Here is a 7470-nt window from a genome sequence, read left to right as displayed (position 1 = left end):
TTTCCAGCTTCTGGCTATTATAAATAATGCTGCTATGAACATAGTGGAGTCATAGGGGATGGAGGACACCAACAAAAACAAGAACATAGCAGGATTAATTCACATAAGTGGTCATAAGCTGTGACAGCCCACACAGCTCTCCACAGGTCTGTGCCAGGTGGAGTCCCAGTGCTTAGGTGGGATACAGACATATGCCTAGCAGTAGATGGCCAACACAAAGTTAACTCAATGACATATTTGGATGTTCTCTGTTTCATAATGCCTTGTCAGCCAATTTTTAATATTACATGTCCTTTGGATGGGTATTAAGGTTTCTAGTTTTGTGTTTTTATGGGAATTCCTGTGTGTATGGTTATGTATGTGTGTATGTGTGTGCATCTATGTTTCCTGTGCCTTTTCTTTGTCTTTTTTCTTCAATTTTTTTGTCCTATTCCAGTTTGTTTGTTTTTCATTTTATCTTATTATCTTTTTTTTAGATGCCTCTTCCCCCTCCCCCTGAGGAGAGATGGAAAAGGTGTGGATTTAGAGGAGAAGGGATATGAAAGTAGATCTCAGAGGAATCAGGGCAGGGGAAACTATATTCATAATATATGAAAAATATCTATTTTTAATAAAAGAAAAATAGGGAATAAAAATTCAGTCCTTGGGTTCTCATTTGCTTAGCGGATCGACTGAAGAAGAGCCAGGCCTGGAGAGGCCTTTTCTGTGAGAAAGGCTCAGTTTAATAGGATGCTTACACAGTGGATATAGGTTCCTACTAACACCATTTGGCATTTATCATTTCCCCAATCTTAAATGTGCTAGGCAATTACAAACCTACTCTTACTAGATTGTTATACACCAGAGAAGGGGTTTTATACAATTTATTTTTCCTCCTAAATGTGTCAGCATTAGATTAGCCCTATATAAGAGCTCTATAACCTCTCACTCCTGTTACTGATTAATACACCTAATATGTATACCTAGATGAGTGGTTAGTTGGTAACATTTACTCCTTTCTTCCACTTGAGGCCAATTTTCTTACTTGAAAATAGTACAGATGTGTTAAATCAATAAGATAAAAATATTGTAGAGAGTTTTATTATTGTTACTGTTGTATGTTTGTTTCTGATGTTTTTTTTTTTTTTTCCTTTTGTTTCTTTAAATGTATTTGTTCCTACCATAGACAAACCAATCCAGAAGGTTCTGGAAAGGAAGACTAAAGAATACCCTCTCAGGAGACTTTCTTGAGTAATACAGTGGCGTCCACGTACAACACCACCAAACCAATGATTTGTGTTGGCTTTCTCATCTTAAAGACCAGGGCCCAGAAGTGAATGACATGGAGTACAGAAAGATGTCTTATTATGCTCCCAAAGATTTTCATTCCCAACAGATATATCCTCACAACTTTAAAGATTCCACTGTAGCTATTATTACCTCTGCTACACAGAAAGGTTCAGAAGACCCAGCAAGGGAAGAGAATAGTCATCAGAACTGGATATGGAGAGAGGGCTCCTGGTTTCTGGTGCACGATTTTTAAATTGTAGCAATTCTTATCAGTAGAACCATTCTGAAGAAGGGTGTTTTAAATGTCAGTATCGACTCATTAATACTCTGTCTTTTCCTTCATCGCAGGCCAAGGGAAGGAGTGACTTCTTCTGGGTATGCTGTGGTTTCCTCCTTAAATGAGCCCATTAAAAGTGTCCTTGCCTCTCCCTGCCTAGCCAGTCTCTCTTGGTTCTCAGTTGATGAAATAACGTGTACTACTTAAGATTCATATTTCCGTTCTAACTATGCCTTGAAGGAGCAGGATTAACTTTCTCAGCTTCTTCCTCAGCAGTAAACTCTAATTGGCTGACAGCTTGCTCAGACAAACATGCAGCCCCTGAGGGCTTTGACGGTAAAAGAAAAGAAAACATGGTCACAGATCCACCATTTTTCAATACATTTTCTCAACAAACTGTAAAAATACGACTCCATCAAGAAGGCTGGACAAAAAGAATTGCAAGACACTGACCCATAAAATGTGAAAATGACCCTGGAATCATTCCTTCCTTTTGGACTGTTTTATCTCCCATTCTTTCTTTCTATCTATCTATCTATCTATCTATCTATCTATCTATCTATCTATCTATCTATCTATCTATCTATCTATCTATCTATCTAAAACTTTGCAGACTGTAATTTCCACCCTGTATGACTATGAATACTACCTTGATGGATTACCTAAGCCGGAGAACCTGTAACTGTCTCACCGGACCACAGACAATTTGGACATCGATTTTCTTAGACTAAGGTCTGCTTTAGAACAGATGGCATTTCCTCTACTACCAGGAGCTTTGAGACGGATAGACTCTTTCACTACTCACAGCCCTATGTGCATAGGAACTGTTTAATTAAAGTGGCCTTGTTCCAAGCAAGCATCTTTGGCTTTCTTTGGCACTGTGGTGCATCCAAGACTTTCTCAAGGAACTGGGCACCACTGCATGTTTCTTTGTGGATGATGTGGGCTTCAGGACCTGAGGCTATTGTAATCATTTTATTATTGAGATTAAAGACCTTGTACAGGTGAGGCTGCCATAGTTAGGAGCATGTAAAGGAGGAATTCATACAGACATAACACCAAAGCTGTTTGTCATGACAGTTTTTAGTGACAAAATGGATCCATTATATCACTCAGACCTAGGATTTACTGTTTCTATTCACTATTAAGACAAGAGTCAAATGATGTCAGTGAGATGCTAAGAAGAGAGATGTCTTAGTTGTGGACCTCAATGTCTCCAGATAAGTGTAGCAGAACTCCTGGGCAGCCATTGCTCATGGAGCTGATGAGTCAAAGAGAAAGCCTGCTTAGCAAATTTGCAGGCTTATGGAGGAGATACGATATGAAATGATTAGTTCATGATTGACAGTGTTCACTGTGGTATAGTATGAATAAAGAAGATGAGTTTAAGAATATATGGATCAAGCTTTGCATCTGAATAGTGTCTAAATGTGCATGAGTGGGCATAGAGAGGGAGCACTCAGTGAAGAACTCCTGGGTTTTAAGCTGATTACAGATTGCATAGAAAGTCATAGTGTAACACAGCTATTGAGGAACGTGAGACTGGTTCAGTGATCTGGCACACAGTGGGATGGTGTCTCTTTAATTCCCCTCCCACCAAAAATACAACCAATTTTGCTTTCCCGTGTTTAGTAGTATTTGGAGGTTTATGTTGGCATCTTGTTAGTTAGTAGACACATTAGGTATTATACTGTGATAAAATACTACCACAACCAAGGCAACTAATAGAAGAGAATGTCTAATTGGAGTTTACAGTTAAGGAGGAATAAAGATCTATCACCATCATTGCAGTGAACATTACAGCATGCCTGGCACTGAACGAGCAGCCGAGGCTCATACTGATCCATAGACAGGCAGCAGGAAGTGTACTGAGGGTGGTGGGAGGTATTGGAAACTTCATGTCTGCTCCCAGTGATATACCTCTTCCAACAAGGCCATACCTCCTAATCCAACCCAAATGGCCAACAAACTCAGTATTCAATTGACTGAAATTTATGAGAGAGATCTCATTCACACTAAATGCAAAAGTTTGAAATTACCCTCTACTTCCTATAATTGTAAAAAATTCCACAAAAGCTTCTTTTGAATACCAAGATATATTCATTAGAGAAAGGGAAGTCTGATAGAAACCAAAAATAAGAGTCTGAGCATACTTACTCATTCACTCAGCAAACAGGACTTCCACTTCTTCAGTGATTGGAGATGTTCGAGGGGGTAGGGATAAGATGTGAGTAAGCCTAAAGGTACAAATAAGTGAAGGATAATGAAACAAAAATAGAAATTATAATATAGTATAATGTGAATTCTAGGCACTAGGAATGGGATTGTTTAGCTGAAGTCAATGAGGGCATTGGCTTTTAATGTGTCTAGAATGGGGAACAAAAGGTTCCTTGGGTAAAAAAGGAGTGTGTTTAAGCACCTAAATACAATAATAAGACAAAGAGAGATGGATTCTAAATGGGTCTTAAAACTGGTCCAAAGAGAAAACATGAGCGAGGAAAAGGAAAATTAAGAAAATACTACATTATTTTAATTTAAATGAAGATAATTTAGTTGGGATGTAAAAAAATAAATTGAAATCCTAAGGACATGGAGGAAGGAGAGTAAAGAGTTGAGAATAACCGAAACAACCCTGAAAAAAAGGGAAAGGAGGGGAAATCTCACTGAATGAGTAAAAGGATGAGGTAGTTTGCAAAGGATAATTCCATTAACAGAGCAAATATTTTTGGAGACATTGACACACACATATGTAGTTGGTATAGGAAAAGATGAAAATATCTTAAATACGGGGATAGACGGGTTATCCTACAAATGGACCATAGTGGTTCAGGTAAAATTGTTAAAATGGTTTCAAAGATTTAGATGATAGCTCATAACTATATATTCAAATTCATTCCAAATGAAACAGCTTCTTAAATACAAGGCACAAGTTCTCAAAACAACATTATGCAGAAATATGCATTTTGAGATGATTTTTTCTTACTCCAAACCTAGAAATATAATAGAAGAGATTAGAAAGGAAAAATATTGATTATTTTTTATTTTCTCAATAAAAAGAACAGGGTGGGGCATGTAGTACACTAGTAGACTTCTTGCCTAACTTGCACAAAGCTCTGACTTTGATACCCAGCATAGCAGAGGTAATGAGTGGTGATCCTTACCAGTAATTCAAACACACAGAGAATGGAGTGAAGATGACGAAGGTTACCTTTGGCTACATGGGGTGTTCAAATCCAGATGAGACAAATTATCAAGGTGAAACCTTTAAGTCCTTGTTGACTCTCCCATCATCTCCATAGCCAATCTTCCAGGAAGTACTGTCAAATATAGAGAAAAACAATCAAAAAACTAACAAACTAAGCCAAACTAAGCAAACAAAAACAGACTCAAAATTTGCCCATTGATCTCGACTTTTTAAAAAATACAATTTCCATATGAAACCCATCGCTCAGATCTCTGTAACTACATTCTTGCTGCCTTCCTGAATACATCCTTGGTGCTTGTAGATCCATTCTTTGATAGTGGAAAAAATGTTTAAGATGTTGCTTATGTATCAAGAACACAGTATACACTAACATTATTCTGAGGCGTTAACACTATGGCAGTAAAGAAAACAACTGAAGATTATGCTCTTAAGGAACCTAGACTCAGATGGGAGCAGGGAAGACAAGACAGAGATACTGACATGTTGCTTAGGATGGCGGAAACTTTGTAGAAAGACAAAGCAGGCACGGGATCTGGAATCTGTCTGGGAAGCCATCTTTGAGTCATTTGTTTTGTGTGCTGCATCAAAGCTTGGCAGATGAATGGAAATCCCAAAGAAGTCGTCCTCTCTAATTTTTCTTCCAACATGTGATATATTTTTCAAATAACCTGCTCTCAGTGACTTTACTTTTCTCAAAAAAAATCTCCAATAGGCACAAATCTTGGGTCTTACAGATGGTTTAGTTTTAAATGACCACTCGTTCATATATTGAAAACAGAATGCAAAGATGGAAGTAGGTTTATAATTTATGAGATAATTTTAAATTTCCAGATGAAAATTCCAGTGACTTGAACTGTCATGGCAGAAGTTGGGAGAAGAGATAGATTATAGAAATATATCAATGTCAGAAGAAGGAAAACATAAACAAATAAAAGAAAAACAAACAGAAAGCGTACATCAGCTGATATGAGGCCCCCCAACACATATACGGTAGAAAACTTCTGAGTCTGCATTCATTCATAGATGATGCACCTAACCCTCAAGAGACTGGAGGCCTCAGGTAGTTTAGAGGTCAAGTGGGGTGGGGTGGGAGGTGGGGGCATCCATGTGGAGACAGGAGGTGTGTGGAGGAGGTGTGGGATGGGATGGAGGGTGGATGGGGTGGGCAGGGAATAGAATATGGAGTGTAAAAAAAATAAACTAATTTTAAAAAAAAAAAACAAAGAACAACAACGACAAAAAATAATAGAAAAACAAACAAGCAAACCCACAACTATGTTAGACAGTTCATGGAATTTCCAGCCCTTGCTTCTAAATTAACCAAGCATACTGTGCTTTTCTCACATCTTTAAAGAAATAGTTTCTCTTCGGACCATCACCCAGATGTTTGACAGTCACTGAGGCCCTGTTCCCTCAGATTTTGCCTGGCTTACTTTCTCAGCCTTTGAGTTCAAATATTGCCTGACCAGAGATAGATCGAGAGTCTCTAAAGATTCAATTTAAAATGAAATTTGTGGGCATACCTATTTATGTCCTCTATCGATCTCAGTTCTACCACTCATAAGTTATTACTTGAACATTTTCATTCTTTCTAGAAGGTAAGGTCTATACACATAGGAATAGTACCTAACCTCAAATAGTGTCCAATGTTTGTTCAACAAGCATTTGTGTTTCTTCCACGGGATTATCCAAACTTACTTAACCAATCTCAATGATATTCAAATTAAGGAATTTGTCATTAGAAAAGAAATGTAGTATTGAAAGAAGGAACTTCATGCGCACCGTGTAGTTAAGAGGAAGGGCATATTCTCACAGACATACTCACTTCCTCCAGAGTGGAAAATGTTCATTTTACATTTCCAAAATTGTGCATTTTCACATCTATGCTGAGAAATGATTTTCTGCTGTTGGTGCCCAGTTCTGTCTGGGATTGTAAACAATCACGAAGATGAGGCTAATGTAGGCTTACATTTATCAGAGCAATCACTGAGGAGGTATGATAGTTCTAAGTCGATAATATAATATTTTGTTATCACATATAAAACATCAATTATGTACATGAAGGGTACATAATTGTCTCTTTATAAATCCTGCCTGGGGGTGGTTTAATTCTATCACCAAGCTGCTAGAAATTCAACTGATGCAGAGCAAATTAATGGTCAATTCTAATAATACAAACTTTATGAGATTTGGATCCAAAACAGAGGCTGTTACAAATAACACTGCAATTATTTGTAATCCTTATGGTTTTTAATAAAAGAGATAAAATAGTTATTATCATAAGGCTCTGGCTATGTTAAAATTTTTTCTTAATGTGTCTGTATTGAAGACATTGCAAAGATCGGTAGTACATTGCTCTGTAAACATCTCACATTAATTTTTTTGTGTGCTAATTGGTATATAAGAAAATATTTGCAAATAATAAACAATTCTTCATATGAATGGCAGGGAAAAAATAGCTTGAGCATCTTTCTTTCTCACATGAAGGCAAAGCAATATTGAAACTATCCAACTGCTTAGATGAAGGACTCCCTAGCTGGTCCTCAGTAGCTTAGGGGTTAGACCGCCATTAGCAAACTCAGATGGATTCAAAGTATAGAATCAAGGCAAACTTGAATAAATTTCATTTAAATTCTTACAGCTGGATAGCAAAGTCTTTATGCAGGAACAAGGAGAAAGAAGCATGCATTTCCTGGGAAACCTGAGGCTTATGGAAGAC

This window comes from Mus pahari, chromosome 4, assembly GCF_900095145.1.
Source record: "Mus pahari chromosome 4, PAHARI_EIJ_v1.1, whole genome shotgun sequence".
In the NCBI taxonomy this organism is placed as follows: domain Eukaryota; kingdom Metazoa; phylum Chordata; class Mammalia; order Rodentia; family Muridae; genus Mus; species Mus pahari.
The sequence above is the reverse complement of the archived record's forward strand: the minus strand, read 5'-3'. Positions refer to the sequence as shown.